Source organism: Canis lupus, chromosome 31 (assembly GCF_048164855.1).
Source record: "Canis lupus baileyi chromosome 31, mCanLup2.hap1, whole genome shotgun sequence".
Classification (NCBI taxonomy): Eukaryota; Metazoa; Chordata; class Mammalia; order Carnivora; family Canidae; genus Canis; species Canis lupus.
In genome coordinates, this window is record NC_132868.1 from 18,674,296 (window position 1) to 18,693,447 (window position 19,152).

The following is a 19,152-nucleotide window of genomic DNA, read 5'->3' on the forward strand; positions in this document are numbered from 1 at the left end:
TAAATTTTTATCAGAGACCCAAAGGGTTAAGATGGAGTGCCCATAGCAATGGGGGTTGGGGGTGCAGCCTGGAGTGGAGAGTCAGAGCCAAAGGAGGGCACTCTTGAGGAGGGGAAGACCAGGACAGGGTGTTGGAAAGGTCGATGTGGGGGAAGGCCTTTGCTGAGGGGGCAGGAGGACAGCAACACAATGCAGAGGGTTGGAGACCAAGCAGGGAAGAAGGGGCCTGGATGTGGAAGAGGGAAGCAGCGGGGGAGGGGGGGTTGAAAATATGAATAAATGTGGGCAGCCTGGGTGGTTCAGAGATTTAGCGCCGCCTTCAGCCCAGGGTGTGGTCCTGGAGACCCGGGATCGAGTCCCACGTAGGGCTCCTTGCATGTAGCCTGCTGCTCCCTTTGCCTGTTTCTCCCTTTGCCTGTGTCTCTGCCTGTCTTTCTCTCTCTGTGTTTCTCATGAATAAATTAATAAATTATTTTAAAAAAAGAAAATACAAATAAATGTATTAGGGAAAATGGGAGCCAGATTTCTTACAGTTGGAGATGGAAGTGATGATATGGAAAAAAAGAAAACTAGAATAAACATTGTGATCCTGGATTAAAGTTGGAGATATTGGTATGAACTTGTGGTTTTCAATACAAAGAGATATGGAAATAAATGCAGACTTAAGTGTGCATGTAGCTCTGTCCCAGCTCTGGCTGGATCTTGAAGGAGTGACACCCCCACCCAACTTCAGTGGGCACACACAGTGCCCACATCCTGGCTTCTAAATATCAGTCTCTGCTATAAAGTCCCAGCACTCCCTAGTGAAAAGGCTGGTTCTTGGACTGAGGAATGAAAGATACAAGATTAGTCTAGAAATCTTTTTTTTTTTTTTTTTAGATCTTATTTATTTGTTTGAGAGAAAGAAACAGAGTACAAGCAGGGGGAGCAGCAGGAAGAGGGAGAGGGAGAAGCAGGCTCCTCATGGAGCAGGGAGCCCAATGTGAGGCTCCATCCCAGGACCCTGAGCTGAAGGCAGACACTCAACCACTGAACCATCCAGGTGCCCCCAGTCTAGAAGTCTTGTACTAGAAAGCAAAGACATGAGGAAGGAATGATTGGGACATTTAAGAAGCACACAAAAGCCAGCTGGAAGTGCTCCCATTGGACAAATTAGGGCTGGTTTCAGCATCAGTATAAATAATGATAGCAAGAGATTATAACCCATGTATATAATATAAAACCATGTCTATACTGATATATATATAAATACATGGATAAATTAAAAGTTTGGTGAGGAATGAGATACTTACATATTTTCAAAATACTGGGATCCCTGGGTGGCGCAGCGGTTTGGCGCCTGCCTTTGGCCCAGGGCGCGATCCTGGAGACCCGGGATCAAATCCCACGTCGGGCTCCCGGTGCATGGAGCCTGCTTCTCCCTCTGCCTATGTCTCTGACTCTCTCTCTCTCTCTCTCTCTCTCTCTGTCATAAATAAATTTAAAAAAATTAAAGTTTAAAAAAAAATACTTCCACCCCAAACATTTACTTACTACAGAGGGAAAAGGAGTTAATTTATAGTAGAGAAGCCTAGCAGACACTACTGTAAACACGTAAACAGAGTCAAAATCATCAGTAATGTAAAATCAAAATCTTTTATTTTAAAGATTTTATTTATTTATTCATGAGAGACACACAGAGAGAGGCAGAGACATAGGCAGAGGGAGAGCAGGCTCCATGCAGGGAGCCTAATGTGGCACTCGATCCTGGGTCTCCAGGATCACACCCTGGCCCGAAAGCAGGCACTAAACCGCTGAGCCACTCAGGCATCCCTAAAATCAAAATCTTGTGCCACCTGATAGGATGCAATCAGAAGAACACAGCATCCCTTCTGCAACATTCCTGCCAGATGCATAACCTGAATCTAATCATGAGGAAGCATCAGTACTATTTTTTTAAATATTTATTTATTTATTTTGGAAAGAGAGAGATAAAGAGAATGGACGCAGCAGGGAGGGGCAGAGGTAGAGAGAGAATCTCAAGCAGACTCCCCGCTGAGCATGGAGCCCCACTCAGGGCTCCATCTCATGAGATCAATGACCTGAGCCAAAATCAAACGTCAAAAGCTAAAATGACTGAGCCACCTAGACACGTCTATATTGTACTCTTTCAAAATGTCAAGGTCAACTTTCTTTGATTAAAGAAAAACTGAGGGGATCCCTGGGTGGCGCAGCGGTTTAGCGCCTGCCTTTGGCCCAGGGCGCAATCCTGGAGACCCGGGATCAAATCCCACGTCGGGCTCCTGGTGCATGGAGCCTGCTTCTCCCTCTGCCTGTGTCTCTGCCTCTCTCTCTCTCTCTCTCTCTGTGTGACTATCAGAAATAAATAAAAAATAAATAAAGAAAAACTGAGGAACTGTTCCAGAGAGAATAGACTACAGATATATGATAAAATGCAGCACATGACCTGAACTGGATATTATTTTTTATATATTATTATTACAAAGGACATTATTGGAACAGTAGACAAAACTGGATTGGAGTTTGAGGATCAGATGGTAGAAATGTATCAAGTTAAGTTCCTGATTATGATGGTTGTGCCATGGTTATATAAAAGAATGCCTTTGGGGTCCAAGTCCCTGCTCTGCTGTGTCAGGTATAGTTGGACCCAAGCTTGAACTTGTTAATAAATCCTCATGTACTTGGGGAAGAAAAGAAGAAAAAAAAAAAGAATGCCTTTGTAGAAAATACACATTAAATCAAGGGAGGAAAGGGGTACCTGGGTGGCTCAATGGTTAAACATCTGCCTTTGGCTCAGGTCCTGGTTCTGAGGTCCTGGAATCGAGTCCTGCATCGGGCTCCCCACAGGAGTCCTGCTTCTCCCCCTGACTATGTCTCTGCCTCTCTCTCTCTCTGTGTCTCTCATGAATAAATAAATAATATCTTTTTAAAAAAATCCAGGGGGAAAAGGTCTTTGTACTGTACTTCAAGTTTTCTGTATACTTGAGATTGTTTCAAATTTTAAAAATATTCTTAAAATATAAAAGTAATACATGAGTGCTTAAACAAGTTGAAGAATGCAGTGGTATTTTCAAATAAAATTGATACCCCTCTAGGCCATTGTTACCAGTTTCTTAGACAGTTTCCCAAACTCTACCTATAATCATATGAATATGTAAACCTATAAATTTATATGTATGGAAACACTTTCTCTCATTGTGACAGCTATTAAATTTCTCCTTCACTAAACAGAAATCCTTAATTTTTGTAACATTTTATTTTGAAATAATTTCCGACTTGGAGAAGCGTTGCAAAATGTTACAAAGCATTCTGCTCTTCCCCTCAGCCAGATTCCCCAAATGTTACCATGTTGCCACATTTGCTTTATCATTCTGTGTATATTTGTGTGTATGTGTGTATAATTTTTTCCTAAACTGTATGGGAATAAGCTGTGAACATCATGTTCCTTTATTTCTAAATAACCCAATATGTTGTTTTCTAAAAACAAGGACCTTCCTTACATAATCACGGTACAATTATCAAAATCAGGAAATAAACATTGATATAGTATCATTATCTATAGAGTTTATCCAAAATTTACCAGTTGTACCATCAATTCCCTTTATAGAAAAAGAAAACAATATTTTCTTGATCTAGGATCACACATTGCATTTAATTGTCTTATCTCTTTAGCCTCCTTAATCTGGAACAACTCTTCAGTCTTTATCTTTCATGACCTTAACGTTTTGGAAAAGTACAGGACAATAATTTTGTAGAAAGTCCCTCAATTTGAGTTAGTCTGGTGTTTCCTTATGATTAGATTCAGGCTATTATTTTTGGCAGGAATATCACAGGAGTGAGGCTGTGCCTTCTCAGTGCGTCTTATCACAAGGCATGTGATGTCAATTTGTCCCATTACTGGTGATGTTAATTTTGATTACTTGGTTAAGGTGGTATCTGGAGGTTGCTATGCTGTAAATTGCATTTTTTTCCTTTGTAATTAATAAGTATTTTGTGGAGAAGAAATACTCAATTTTTATGTAATCGAAATTATCAAAGTTTCTGTGTGTCAACTATACTCAAATAAATAAAAAATAACAAGTAAAGCAAAATCATCAATTTTTGCAAAAATGATTTGTTCTTTTCAAGGGTTTAGGTTCCCGGGGTGCCTGGGTGGCTCAGGCAGTTAAACGACAGAATCCTGATCTCAGCTTAGGTCATGATCTCAGGGTTGTGGGATCCAGCCCCATATCTGGATTTGCACCCAGCAGAGAGCTCAGTGGGGAGTATGCTTAAGATTCTCTCTCCCCTCCCCGCCCCTGCCCCCTAAAATAAATAAATCTTTGAAAAAGTAGAGATACAACCCCTAGGTATCAGAGATATTCTGCAACGTTATTATTTTTTTTAAGATTTTATTTATTTATTCATGAAAGACACACACAGAGAGGCAGAGAGAGAGGCAGAGGGAGAAGCAGGCTCCCTGCAGGGAGCCCGAGGTGGGACTCGATCCCAGGACTCTGGGATCATGCCCCAAGCCAAAGGCAGACATTCAACCACTGAGCCACCCAGGTGCCCCAACATTGTGTTTTTTTTTTTAATTAATTAATTTTGCATGAGAGAGAGCGAGATCAGGAGAGGGGCAGAGGAAGAGAGAATGAGAATCTTAAGCAGGCTCTACGCTCAGCACAGAGCCCAACACAGGGCTCAATCTCAGGATCCTGAGATCATGACCTGAGCGTAAATCAAGAGTCAGACACTTAACTGACTGAGCCCACCCAGGTGCCCCAGCATTACTTTTCTAATAATTGTATAGTTTTATTTTTTTTTCATGTAGGTTTACTCCATCTAGAATTCACTCTTATATGTGATGCTGTATAGGAATATGGTTTTCACCTTTTTTCCATCTAGTGAACCAGTTTTTCTAACATATCTACTAAACAGCCTATCCTTTCTTTAGTATTGTTGGTGCCATGTTTATTGCATATTGTATTCTCATTTATATTATACACATGGGCTAGATTTTCTATTGGCCTATTCTTGAAACAGTATCACAGTGTTTTGATTACTGTTGTCTTGTAATCCGGTAAAATAAACCCCACTCTTTAATCTTCTTTTTATATACCGACTTTACGAATTTGGAAACTTTATTTCTCTGTATAAATAGTGGAGTAATGGGGCACCTGGCTAGCTCAGTCAGTGGGGGACACAACTCTAAATCTCAAGGTTGTGAATTCAAGCCTCACGTCCAGCATGAAGCCTACTTAAAAAAAAAAAATAGTAACATTAAATAAATAGTGGAGTAAGTATACTATGTTTCAGAAAATCTTCATGGATTTCAATTGGGATTGCATTGAATGTATAGCTTAACTAGGGAAAAAACTAATACTGTTAACTATTAAGCCATTCCATCCAAGACAGTGGAATATCTTTCCAGTTATTTTCAGTCATTCTATGTCCTTTGAGTTTTAAAGTTTTCTCCAATAAATAAATAAATAAATAATAAATAAATAAATAAAGTTTTCTTCATAGAGGTTTCATATAGTCTTGGTTAAGTAGACTCCTAGATTATAGTTTTTGTCATTATTGTAAAAGACATCCTTTTATTGCACTTTTTTTAGTTGGCTAGAGCTGATGTAGATTTTTGTAGATTGATCTTATATCTGGCTACCTTGCTAAATTCTCTCACTAGTTGCAATAACTTGTTGATTACTTTGGCACACACAAAAAATTTATTTCTACCCTTCTAGGTTCTTTGGATGGTCTAATAATTAAACTGACATAGAACAAATTAATAGGAGGAAAACAAATTTAATTTCATACGTATGGGAGCTCCATAAGAATATGAGACCCAAAGGCAGTTAGGCAGTTGAGGCTTAAATGCCAACCTGAGCTAAGGAATGGGATAGAGGCCTGGGGCTCCAAGGGGAGGAGGGCAATGCATAGGAAGATAAGAAAAGCAGATGTTTGATAATCAGATTTTGCCCTACCATGCAGGTAAATCTTTCTGATAAAAAGTTATCTCTGGTAATAGCTCTCTTTCTGGGCCAAGCCCCCATCTAAATTCTTTTAGGCAGTTATTAAGGGAGAGGTCAAAGTTGTTATTAAATCTGATGGATCTTGATTGCCTTCTGCTCAAAATAACCCTTATGTCAAAATGGCACCTTTTGGGGGTGGCATATTTTGCTCCCCTTCAATTCTATTGCTTTTTGATGTAGATAATTATATCACCAATAGTTTTATATATACATTTTATATATATAGTTTTAAATATACATATATATATTCCTTTTTTAAAAAGATTTATTTATTTTTTTTAAAGATTTTATTTATTTATTCATGATAGTCACAGAGAGAGAGAGAGAGGCAGAGACACAGGCAGAGAGAGAAGCGGGCTCCATGCAGGGAGCCCGATGTGGGATTCGATCCCGGGTCTCCAGGATCGTGCCCTGGGCCAAAGGCAGGCGCCAAACCGCTGCGCCACCCAGGGATCCCTATTTATTTATTTACTTATTTATTTACTTATTTATTTAGAGAGACAGAGAGCACAAGCAGAGGGAGTGGCAGAAGGAGAGAGAGAGAGGCAGGCTCCCCACGGAGCAGGGAGCTCGATGAGGGACTCAATCCCAGGACCCCGGGATCATGACTTGAGCCAAAGACGCTTAACCAATTGAGTCACCCAGGCTCCCCTAAACATACTTATATATCTATAATTAGCCATCTGTGTCTATATTAAGCTAAATAAGTTCCTACTGATGTCTCCAATTCTAACTCATTACCATATAAATCATTTTAGCTATCTCCCTACGTTTGTAACCTCTCACTACAACAGTAAGAAACCTGTCTCCGACTATCCACTATCCATTGACTTAATTAATCAAAACCAGTATACATGTATGGTACTTGCAAATTTGTTAATGCATTTCTCCAAGGCAAACAACTTTATCAACTAGAGTACAGTACTTACATACAGTTCATCTACCTTCAGTCTTAGACTACTCATTTTCATTTCCAAAATAACTTAGCACCATTCCCCACTCCCCTCCTTCAGTGAAGCTATTTTATGCACATGTAATACAATTAGATCTTTTGTCATGTTCTTCATTTCATCCTGGGATCCCTCAATCTCCTAAATGACTTTTAAAGGTTCACTGTGCTGTAATATTCTATGGGTTTTGACAAATGCAGAGTGCCATGCACCTATTAGCATGGTATCATACAGACTAACTTCACTGCCCAATGGTGCCTGGATGGCTCAATTGGTGAAACATGCTACTCTTGATCTCAGGGTTGTGAGTTTGAGCTCCGCCTTGAGTGGAGAGATTACTTAAAAATAACATCTTCAAAATAACTTAAATAAAAAAAAATAATAACTTAAGTACCCCCCAAAATCCCGTGCTTCACCTATTCAACCCTCACTGCACCCTCCCCCACAACAAACCCTGACAATCACTAATTTATCATCTCTATAGTTTTGCCTATTCCAGAATGTCCTATAAATGCAATGCAATCATACACTCTGTAGTGTGTCAGTCCTCTTTCACTTAGCAGTATGCATTTAAAATTTGTCTAAATCTTTATGTGGGTTGGTAGCTCATTCTCTTTATTGCTGAATAATTATTACATTGAAAAATAAAATAATTATTACATTGTATGATGTATCATAGTTCATCTGTTCACCTATTGGGTTTTGGTGATTATGAATAAAGGTGCAATAAACATTTCTGTGTTGATTTTTGTGTGGACATTTGTTTTAAGATCAGCTGAGTAAATAGCTAGGAGTGTGATTGCTCGATTGCGAGCTAAAACTATGTTTAGCTTTGTCAGAAAACTACCAGCTTGTCTTCCAAAGTGGTGGTACCATCTCCCATTCCTGCTAACAGTGAGTTCACTGCTTCACACTCTTGTCAGCAACTGCAGTTAAGGTTTTTTGTTTGTTTGTTCAGTATAGTTGACACACAATGTTTCATTAGTTTCGGATATCCAACCTAGCCATTGGCAAGTTTTTTTTTTTTTAAGGTTTTGTTTATTTATTCATAGAGACACACACACACACACACAGAGAGAAAGAGGCAGAGACACAGGCAGAGGGAGAAGCAGGCTCCATACAGGAAGCCCGACGTGGGACTCAATCCCAGGTCTCCAGGATCACACCCCAGGCTGCAGGCCGCGCTAAACCACTGTGCCACTGGGGCTGCCCAGTCATCGGCAAGTTTAAACACTGTGCTATGTTCCCCACAAGTGTAGCTACCAGCTGTCCGTTACTGTTACTGTCACTGTTACACTATCATCCACTGTATTCCTTAAACTGTGCCTTTAATCCTACTGATTTACTCACTCCATACCTGGAAGCCTGTATCTCTCTCTCCTCTTCACCCATTTTGCCCAACCCCCCTCCCCAGTTGCCTCTGACAATCATCCGTTGTTCTCTGTTTAGGTCTATAAATATAGATTTGATTCTGCTTTTTGTTTATCATGTGTGCTTTTTTAAGATTCCATTTATGAATGGAATCATGTGCTATTTGTCTTTCTCAGTCTGACCTACTTCACTTAACATGATACCCTCTAGGCCCATCCATGTTGTCACAGATAGCAAGACCTCATTCTTTTTTATGACTGTATAATATGGAATTGTCAGTTTGGGGATATTATCCATTCTAAAAGGTGTGTAGTGGTTATTTATGGTATTTTAAATTTTTTCCTTGTATTATTTTTAGTTGTGGTGCATTGTAGTTAGGGAACATATGTTGACATATTGGAATGAATTTTGGTCTGTCTTTGTCACCTAATACGTGACCTATATTTGTAATTCTTTTGAATGCACATGAAAAGAGTGTTCCCTGTTTGTGGAATGAAGCATAATGTGATGGTTCATAGTGTAGGATTTTTTTTAAGATTTTATTTATTCACAAGAGGCACAGAAAGAGAGGCAGAGACATAGGCAGAGGGAGGAGAAGCAGGCTTCATGCAGGGAACACAATGTGAGACTTGATCCCAGGATTCCAGGATCACGTCCTGAGCCAAAGGCAGATGTTCAACTGCTGAGCCACCCAGGCATCCCCAGAGTGCAGGCTTTGGAGTCAGATTGCCTACTTTCAAAACTTGCTCTGTAGATTAATAACAGTATAAACTCAGACAAACATTTAATTTCCATGTCTCAGATTCTTTACTAAATGGGAATAATAGCAATATTATCTACATTTTAGAGTTGTCATAAGGATTAAGCAAGTTAATATCTGTAAAGTTCTAGAACCATGTCTGATAAATATTGTGTGATCTAGTGTTTGTTAAATAAATAAATGTATCTAAACTTAGTATATATTCTAGATCTTTTATATTCCTTCTTTTTATTTTTTTAAACCTATCAGTTTGGGGCACCTGGTTGGCTCAGTTGGTTAAGCCTCTGACTCTTGACTTTGACTCAGGTCAGGATCTCAGGGTGGTGAGATCGAGCTTGGCTCCACACTCAGTGGAAAATCTGCTGGAGATTCTCTCTCTCCCTCTCCCTCTGCCTCTGTACCTACTCCCCACCCCTGCACACACACACTCTCTCTCAAAATAAATAAATAAATATTTTTTCAAAATCTGTCAGTTTGCAAGGAGAGTGTATTAAAATCTCTGACTACTATAATTGTTGTTATATTTATTTGTTCTTGCTGGCCAGCCAACTGTCATTTAGTATATTTTGACATTCTATTGTTATATTCATATATGTTTGTGATATATATATCTTGTTGTTCTATTTGGGTTTTGGGTTTTTTTTATTAGGTATACAATGTCCTTCCTTGTTCTTTGTAAATTATTTATTTTTCTTTGTGAAATTTTTAAAATTTAAATTCTACTTGGTCAGATATTAATATTGCTACTCCAGTTTTCCTTAGGCTATATCATCTTGCTGTATCTTTTTTCATCATTTTATTTTCAACTTTTCTTTATGTTTATTTTTCAAAGACATGTTTGAAAGCAGGTAGGGCGGAGCAAAGGAAGAGGGAGAAAGCTACCCAGGCTTCCCTAAAAGGCTGGGATTTTAGAGTTTTTTTGTTTTTATTTTGGATTGTTGATAAGGGATTATTGATCCATAGTTCCAGTTGGTTATTTTTTTTTTAATGATTTCCGGCTTTTTTTTCTTTTTTTTTAATTTTTATTTATTTATGATAGTCACAGAGAGAGAGAGAGAAAGAGAGAGGCAGAGACATAGGCAGAGGAAGAAGCAGGCTCCATGCACGGGAGCCCGATGTGGGATTCAATCCCGGGTCTCCAGGATCGCGCCCTGGGCCAAAGGCAGGCGCTAAACCGCTGCGCCACCCAGGGATCCCGATTTCCGGCTTTTTTTTTAAAGAGACATAAGTAGAGGGAGAAGCAGGCACCTCACAGGGAGCCTGATTCAGGACTCGATCCCAGGATCCTGGGATCATGCCCTGAGCCTAAGGCAGACGCTCAATCGCTGAGCCACCCAGGCATCCTATTTCCTGCTTTTGTTTATATTGCTGGTACCTTCCTTTCTCTCCTTATATATTGATCAAAACCTATTCTAAATCTTTTTTTTTTTTTTTTTTTTTTTTTTTTAAAGATTTTATTTGTTTGAGAGAGCAGGAACAGGGAGGAGCGGCAGAGGGAGAGGGAGAAGCAGATTCCTCACTGAGCAGGAAGCCCCATGTGGCTCGATCCCAGGACCTCAAGATCATTACCTGAGCCAAAGGCAGAGGCCTGGGCGGCCCCGGTGGCGCAGCAGTTTAGCGCCGCCTGCAGCCCAGGGCGTGATCCTGGAGACCCTGGATGAGTCCCACATCACGCTCTCTGTATGGTGCCTGCTTCTCCCTCTGCCTGTGTCTCTGCCTCTCTCTCTGTCTCTATGAATAAATAAATAAAATCTTTAAACAAACAAAGGCAGATGCCTAACCGACTGAGCCACCCAGGTGCCCCATAAACTGTTCTAAATTCCTGATTCATCTGCTTGAATATTTCTCCTTTAGAAAGGATATATCATCTAGTTTGATGTCTTTCACCTGGACTTCTCCGGTGTCCTGTCATTTTGGCCTGGGAGCTCATATCCCCCTTGGAGTATCAGCCACTCTGTCTCGTGAGGTTCGGGAAGGGTCTGTAAGGCCCACTCCAGTCCATGTGGGTCCTAGGGAGTTCAAGAAAGTGGAGGGAAAGACCCTAGGGCAGAGAGCACCACCCTACCACACTTGCTCACTCCTAGCTGCAATTACCCACCCAGATGTATAAACCTTTTGACCCCTTAGGGAGAAGCAGGAGCCCATGAGGTAACTTACCAGCCTTGGGGTTTAGAAAGAAGAAATGGAGTGACTGCTCAGGTGACTTAGTCCCCTTCCGTTCTGCTAGTTCCTCTCCTAGCAGAGCCTTTGCACTACCCAATCCTCTCTGCAGAGGGCTTTGATAATTACTTATTTTTATAAAAATGCAGTATTACTACACTCATCACTCTGCAATTTGCTTTTTTCTTTTCTCAGCATACATAAGTGGAACTCATTCTTTTTAATAGCATCACAAAACAACACAATATCTCATGATACGGATATACCTTCACTTCCTCAACAGTTTTCTTGTTGGATATTCAGGTTGTTTCCTTCTTTTTTTCATTCCTAAACACAAGTTTGTGTCTTCAACTATATCCCTTACACACCTAGTGTATTTATTTCTGTAGGATAGCTTCCCTGATGTGGAAGGTTGCATAAGAAGTACTGGTAACAGTGGTTACTTTTAAAAAAAAAGATTTTATTTTTAAAAAATAATCTCTATACCCAATGTGGGGCTTGAACTCATGACCCCAAATTAAGAGTCAGATGCTCTACCAACTGAACCAGCCAAGGGCTCCAATAGTGGTTACTTCTAAGCATAGTCCAGAGGAAGGAAAGAGAGGTTCACTTTTTGTTTTCACTGAATATTTATTAAGGCTTTATATCCTATATAGAATTTAAGAAACAAAACAGGATCATAGGGGAAAAGAGGAAAATATAAACAAGACAAAAATTAGAGAGGGAGACAAACCATAATAGACTCTTAATCATAGGAAACAGATTGAGGGTCGTCAGAGGGGAGGGGGATGGGGGATGGAGAAAAAATAAAATGCATTTCTGTTAGTAAAAAAAATTTTTTTAATGAATAAAAATTTTAAAAAGACTTTATAACCTGACAGTGTATTAATTTTACATTACTAAAAAACAGCACCACAGGGGCGCCCGGGTGGCTCAGGTCTTCAGGTTGTGATCTCAGGGTCCTGGGATGAGCCTCTGCTCTGTGGGAAGGAGTCTGCTTCTCCCTCTCCCTCTGCCCCTCCCCTCCCCACGTGCTTTCTCTCTCAAATAAATAAAATCTTTTTTAAAAATAAAAAATAAAGCACAACAATGTGAATGTACTTAACACCACAGAATTGTGTGCTTAAAAATGGCTATGGTGGCAAATTTTATGTTATGTATATTTTACTAGAATTTTAAAAAGTAAAGATATAAAAACTAACTAATTGATTAAGTTGAAATAAACCCTGTGTGATCTTACCATTACCTAGATTAAAAGCCCTCTGATGCCTAGTTTGAAAACTAGTTCCACTAGCTTTCAAGTAAATTTGAAAGTCCTTAGCAAGGTTCTAAAGCCCTGAATAACCAATCTAATAACTACTGATCTCTCCAGACTCTCTCTCTCTCTTTTTAAAAAAAATATTTATTTATTTACTTTGTGGGGAGGGGAGAGGGAAAGGGAGAGAGAGAGAATCTCAAACAGACTCCCCACTGACAGAGGAGCCCAGCACTGGGCTTGATCCCAAGATCTGTGAGATCAGGTGCCCCTCCAACCTCTCTTATTTCACTCATTGCTTTGCTTTCAGGTCACCAACTACACAAACTATTCCCGGTAAGACTCCAGCTTTCTCCCAATTCATGGCCTTTGCACACACTGTTCCTTCTGCCAGGAACTTTCTCCCCATCCTCTTTACCTCACTAATTCTCACTCCTTCAAATCTCAATGTTCAGAGTAGCTATCTTTGACTCTTTCCCCCAGACAAAGTCAAGTTCCCTTATCATGATAATTGTATTGAAACATGCACTTTCTTGTAGCCATTATCATAATTATGGTTTAAAAATCTATAAATAAATAAGATCTAAGCAAATTGAGAAACATACTGTGTTTGGGATTGCAAGATCAATATAGTAAAGATGTTAATCCTCCCCACATAGATATACAAGTTTAATGCAATGCCTCTCAATATCCTAGCAAGATTTTTTGTAAATATAGACAGGAGTATTCTAAAATTTAGATGGAAAAGCAAAAGAACTGGGATAACTAAAAGAACTTTGAAAATAAGAATAAAGTGGGAGGAACCAGTCTACACAATTTCATGATTTATTTTATATCTACAGTAATCAAGACTGTTTGGTATCAGCAGAGGGACAGACATACAGGCTAATGAAGCAGAATAGAGAACCCAGAAATAGCTCCACACAAGTACAGTCAACTGATTTTTTTTTTTTTTTTTTTTTTTAGTCAACTGATTTTTTACAAAGATGCAAAAGTAATTCAGTGGAGGAAAGACGGTGTTTCCAACAAGCAGGAGCAAGTCCTGGATATCCACATACCAGAAACAAAAAATAAAAACCTTGACCTAAACCTTACACCCTATAAAGAGTTTTTTCAAATGGAGCAAAGATTAAAATGTGAAACTGTAAAAACTGCAAAATGTTTATAAGCCAACATAGGAGAAAACCTTTGGGATCAAGGGTTTGGTGAAGAGTTCTTAACATAATACTCAAAGCATGATCTGTAAAAAGAAAAAAATAATAAATCAAGGTTTCGATTTGCTTTGGGGAGGATGTGGAGAAACTGGAACCTTTGTACACTACTGGTAGGAATGTAAAATTATTCAGCTGGTATGAAAAACCTCAATAAATTAAAGAGAATTACCACATGACCTAGCAATGTACCCAAAAGAATTGAAAACAGAAAACAGGTGTTCAAACAAAAACTTGAACACAAAGACTCATAGTAGCAGCTCTGCTCACAATAGCTGAACGGTGGGAGAAACCCAAGTGTCTGTCAACCTGATGAAAGGATAAACAAAATGTGAATATCATTACAATGGAATATTATTCAGCCATAAAAAAGAATGAAGTACTGATATACGCTACAGCATAGGTGAACCTTGAAAATATTATGCTAAGTGAAAGAAACCAGATACAAAAGGTAATGTATTATGTGATTCTATTTATATGGAAATAGAGGGGTAAAGAGGGGTAACTGCAGCCCCACCACCAAAGCAGCTCCCATCTGGGCCTTAGAGACCCCCTTACTTTTTTTTTTTTTTTAAGATTTTATTTATTTATTCAGATTAGGGAAATCTAGAGAGAGACCAAGAGCATATTAGCAGTTTCCAGGGACTGAGAGGAGGCAGAAATGGAGAGTGACTGAAGGGTATGGGGTTTCCTTTTGGGGTGGGAAAAATGTCGTGGATGGAACTAGATAGTCATGATGGTTGCACAACATTGTGAATGTACTAAATATCACTAATGGTAAATTTTATTTATGTGTACTTTACCACAATATAAACAGTGAATTTTACTGTATGTAATTTATACCTCAATAAAACTGACATCAAATATTCATTGGAACATGAATAAATGCCAAGGCTTGTAATTGAGCTTTTAATGACGATATCAACCTATCTCCCTTCAAAAGTGCTTATTAATTACAAAAGAAAAATAGCACTATAGTGGAAAAACCTGGCCGACACTACTTGTGACACTTCATGTGTCCACTTGGAGGGTGATTTGGGATGTGATTAATATTTAAATTGGTGAACTGTAAGTATGTAGACTGCCTTCCATAACGTGGGTGAGACTCATCTGAAAGCTTGAATTTAACCAAAAGATCAGCCTCTCCAACAAGAGGGGATTCTCCAGCAGACCGCCTTCAGATTACCTCCGTACCATTCCTCTCCTGGGTCTCCAGCCTGCCAGCCCACAGGGCACATTTGAACTTTCCAGCCTCATAATTGAGTGACTTAATTCCTTATAATAAATAAGTAATATAAGTATAAGCATAAACACACACGTTATAAGTGATATAGATTATCTCCCATTGGTTTTATTTCTCTGGAGAACCCTAACACATCACCTTAAGCAAATGATCACAATTAATAACTCCAGTAGAGGCGCCTGGGTGACTCAGTGGTTAAGAATCTGCCTTCAGCTCAGGTCATGATCTCGGGGTCCTGGGATCGAGTCCCGCATGGGGCTCCCCGCAGGGAGACTGCTTCTCCCTCTGCCTATGTCTCTGCCTCTCTGTGTGTCTCTCATGAATAAATAAATAAGATCTTAAAAAAAACAAAACAAAAACAAAAACAGGTGACCTGGCTGAGCTTCATTTTCGGAGCCCATTTCCCTTTGGGTTTACCCTTTCCCTGCCTCCTATCCCTTGGTAAAGGTTGTTGACATGTTCCAGCTCCCACCTGGGCAGAGTTAGCCTGAGTAGAGGAGTGAGTTTGAACCCCCCTTCTCGGGCCAGATCAGAGGAAGAGCAGCACCCTACAGTCAGCTCAGTGGTGGCCAAGGTGGGTAGATGTCCTAGACAGGCACTTCAGTGGCCCAGTTGGCTACCCCACACAAAGATTAGAAAATTGGGTCAATTTGAGTTTCATTCACATCATCACTGCACCTGAGTCAATCAACGTTTATTGGGCACCTGCTGTGTTCCAGGCTGTGGGGTAGGATGAGGGAGTCACTCCTAGGGGTTCTCACGGTTCAAGAGAACATGGGCTTTCTAACTTCAGTTCCCCTTCCTGTCCCATTCCCTGCCTTGGTCCCATGAACTCCCCTTTCTGCCCACTGGCTTGGCACTAGGTCTCCTGCATGACAGTGGGACAAACTCTTTCTCTTCCTGCCACCTGCCTTTTTGGGTCAGCCAAGACTGATGAGTATTTTCTAAAGGAAGTATTTTAAGAGACATATAGGGAGGGAGGCCTGGGTGGCTCAGCAGTTGAGCGTCTGCCTTTCGTTCAGGGCATGATCCCAAAGTCCTAGGATCGAGTCCCATATGGGGCTTCCTGCATGGAGCCTGCTTCTCCCTCTACCTATATCTCTGTCCCTCTCTCTGTCTCTCGTGAATAAATCTTTAAAAAAAGAGACACATAGGGAATCTAAATGGATGGTGGTGATCATTTTACAATATATACTACGTATATCAAATCAGTATGTTATATAACCTAAAACAAATGCAATGTTATATGTCAATTATATCTCAATTTAAAAACCAGGAAAAAAAGAGACTTAGAGAAAATCAAAGAGAAATAAACCAAGAAATAACATCAAGAAAACCATATTGTCTATGCTGATAGTTTAAAAACAAGGCTGCTGGGGCCAGACCATCTGAGTTCCACATCCATCCTGGCTCTACCACTTTACCAGCTTATGATGAGCGAGTTACTTATTCTGTCCCACCTTGGGTTTTCTCATCTGTAAGATAATAATAATACCTATTTCTTGGGCTTTCTTGATCATTAAAGGAGGTAACCCATACTTAGTGCAGCACGTGGCCTTATACTTTCCTTAGTCCCTCTGGCTCTTTCACCTTTTTGTGAGCTGATTCCTCTGCCTGAAATATCTTCTCCTTCACTCCTTAACTTCTATTTAGGACTTGGCTTAAATGGGAACCAGCGCATCACCACCACCAAGTTAGCTGCCTCTCCTAAAAATTCCCTGTTAAAAGCTTTCTAATATCCCTTATGGCTAATGCAGCACTCATCTTAATCTAGAGTAACTATGTATTTGCCTTCTTCACTAAGTGGGAGCTTTCAAGGCAGAGGCTATGCCTTTTATCCTCTGCTCCCTCCCCTATGCCTGGCACCTAGCCAACCACTCTAGCTCCACGCCATTCCTTAGCCCGGCCAAGGACCTCCTCCATCTCCTGGAACCTGGTTCTGGGGCCCTCTGGGACTGTGCTGTCCTTTCTCATCCTCAGCTGCCTGTCATACTGCAGCCCCACCACGAAAGCAGCTCCCATCTGGGCCTTAGAGACCCCCTTACTTTTTTTTTTTAAGATTTTATTTATTTATTCATGAGAGGCACACAGAGAGAGAGGCAGAGACACAGGCAGAGGGAGAAGCAGGCTCCATGCAGGGAGCCCGATGTGGGACTCGATCCCGGGACTCCAGGATCACACCCTGGGTCAAAGGCAGGTGCTAAACCGCTGAGCTACCCAGGGATCCCCTAGAGACCCCCTTATTAACCCTGCAGAGCCCACTCCGCTGATGGTGGCAGTGGGGGGGGGGGAGCAGCAGCCTGCACTGCCCTGCCCTATCCTGCAAGATGCTTTACCCCTCTTGCCCTCTTGATGAACTTGCCTCAACTAAGACAGCCTTTCCAGCAGGATTTCAGGGCTGGCTCAGCTTCCCCGCAAAGCTTGGCTTCTACCAACGTGTTGTCTAGTCTTTGACAGGGACACCATCTTCCTGCGAGACATCTTACATCTGATAAGAACCTCAGAACCCAAAACAAGGACCTCTTTTTCCATTTCTATATATTTATTTCTCCCTAATGACTTCTTCCTGCAGCTTCGTGTTGGCCTGAGTGGGTCACATGGAGCTCTTGGTCCATTTGCACAAAAATGCCAGTAAGGAGGTGGCCACTGCCTGGACTTCCAAGGAGACCTCAGGACCAGGCTGGTCCTGGCTGGACACCTGGGTCCCCCAGAGGGGAAATCAGCCCACTCACCATCCACTGTTTCTCCCCTAAGCCTGGAAGAGGGACCCTAACTCTGAACGAGGCTGGGGGCAGGTTCAGCAGAGAAGGGAAGGGAAGAGTCAATGGAACCATAGTTCAGATGGTGTGGAGAGAACAGACCTGGGACCCAGGTGGAGCTCCCTGTGAACTGGATGGTTCATTGCAATCATGTCTATGTTTCTTGTACTGTCCTTTTGAATATTCACCCATGAAGTTTCCTGGGAAAAGGTCAAATTATCTCCATCATGCTAAGTGGTTTGAGCAAAAGAGAGTGTTGGGGTTGAGGGCTCAGGTGCTCAAGGAGGCAGGAGATCCCCCTGTGATCAGTAATCATACTGATCTGATAGTGACCAGAATCAGAAGGACGGAGTAGGGATCCCTGGGTGGCTCAGAGGTTTAGTGCCTGCCTTTGGCCCAGAGTATGATCCTGGAGTCCCGGGATCCAGTCCTACATCAGGCTCCCTGCATGGAGCCTGCTTCTCCCTCTGCCTGTGTCTCTGCCTCTCTCTGTGTCTCTCATGAATAAATAAAACCTTAAAAAAAAAAAGGACAGAGTAAAGGGGAAAGGTAAGAACCCTGAGTCTTGCCTGAAAGACCACGCCCACTGGCTGCCCCAGGCCCAGCCCCCAGTTCTCCTCAGAGCTCTTTTTGCAGAATCTGAGTGTGGCCTCTCTTGCATGGGTGACCCCAAAACATATGCACTTCCTCAGGACTCCCAGATTCCCTGAGGGATCCTGGGGGAGGTTTACAGATTTCCCTAAGCTTTTGTACTGTAACACTGTCAAGCTGTAAGAGTGTTCTGCCAATAACAAGAGGCCTGTTTATAAGCAGGAATATTTTCTCCTGTGGGTGCTGCGGTGATGGGGTGAGGTGGGGGTCGCTGCTATGATGGGGCAGTCTCAAGCCAAGGGAAGGCCTCACTTCCAAGGCGGTGAGCCCCCGGAGGTAGCAGGGAGTTAGAAGCCTGAGGGGCTGTAGGAACAGCCTCCTACTGTCTCCACTCCTAGAAAAGGGGGAGGGGAGACGGCACTGCAGCGACAGGAATGCTGGCTGCTTGGGGTTGGGGGCAAATCGCTGCAATGATGAGGGTCCCTACTTGGAGTGAGTGGTCATTGAAGTGGTCACGAGAGCCGAAGCGAGCTGCAGGGGTCGGGAGGGTTTCCGCAGTGATGAAGGAGTACTTTGCAAAGGAAAAAAGGCTCTTTTCGGGGGAGGAGGGTTCCTGCGGCGATGAAGCTCTGGGATCGCTGCAGTGATGAAAGAGGGTCACCGCACTGACGGAAAGCGCAGCCAGGACGCGAAGTGGGGGGACGGTGGGACGGCTGGAGTCGCTGCAGTGCCGGGGGCGGGGGCTGCGACTGAGCCCACCGCTGCGCGGGCAGCAGCTCCGCTTCCCGGAGGACGGGAAGGGTGGGGCTCCGGGCGCCCGGGGGCCTCGTGGCTGGGG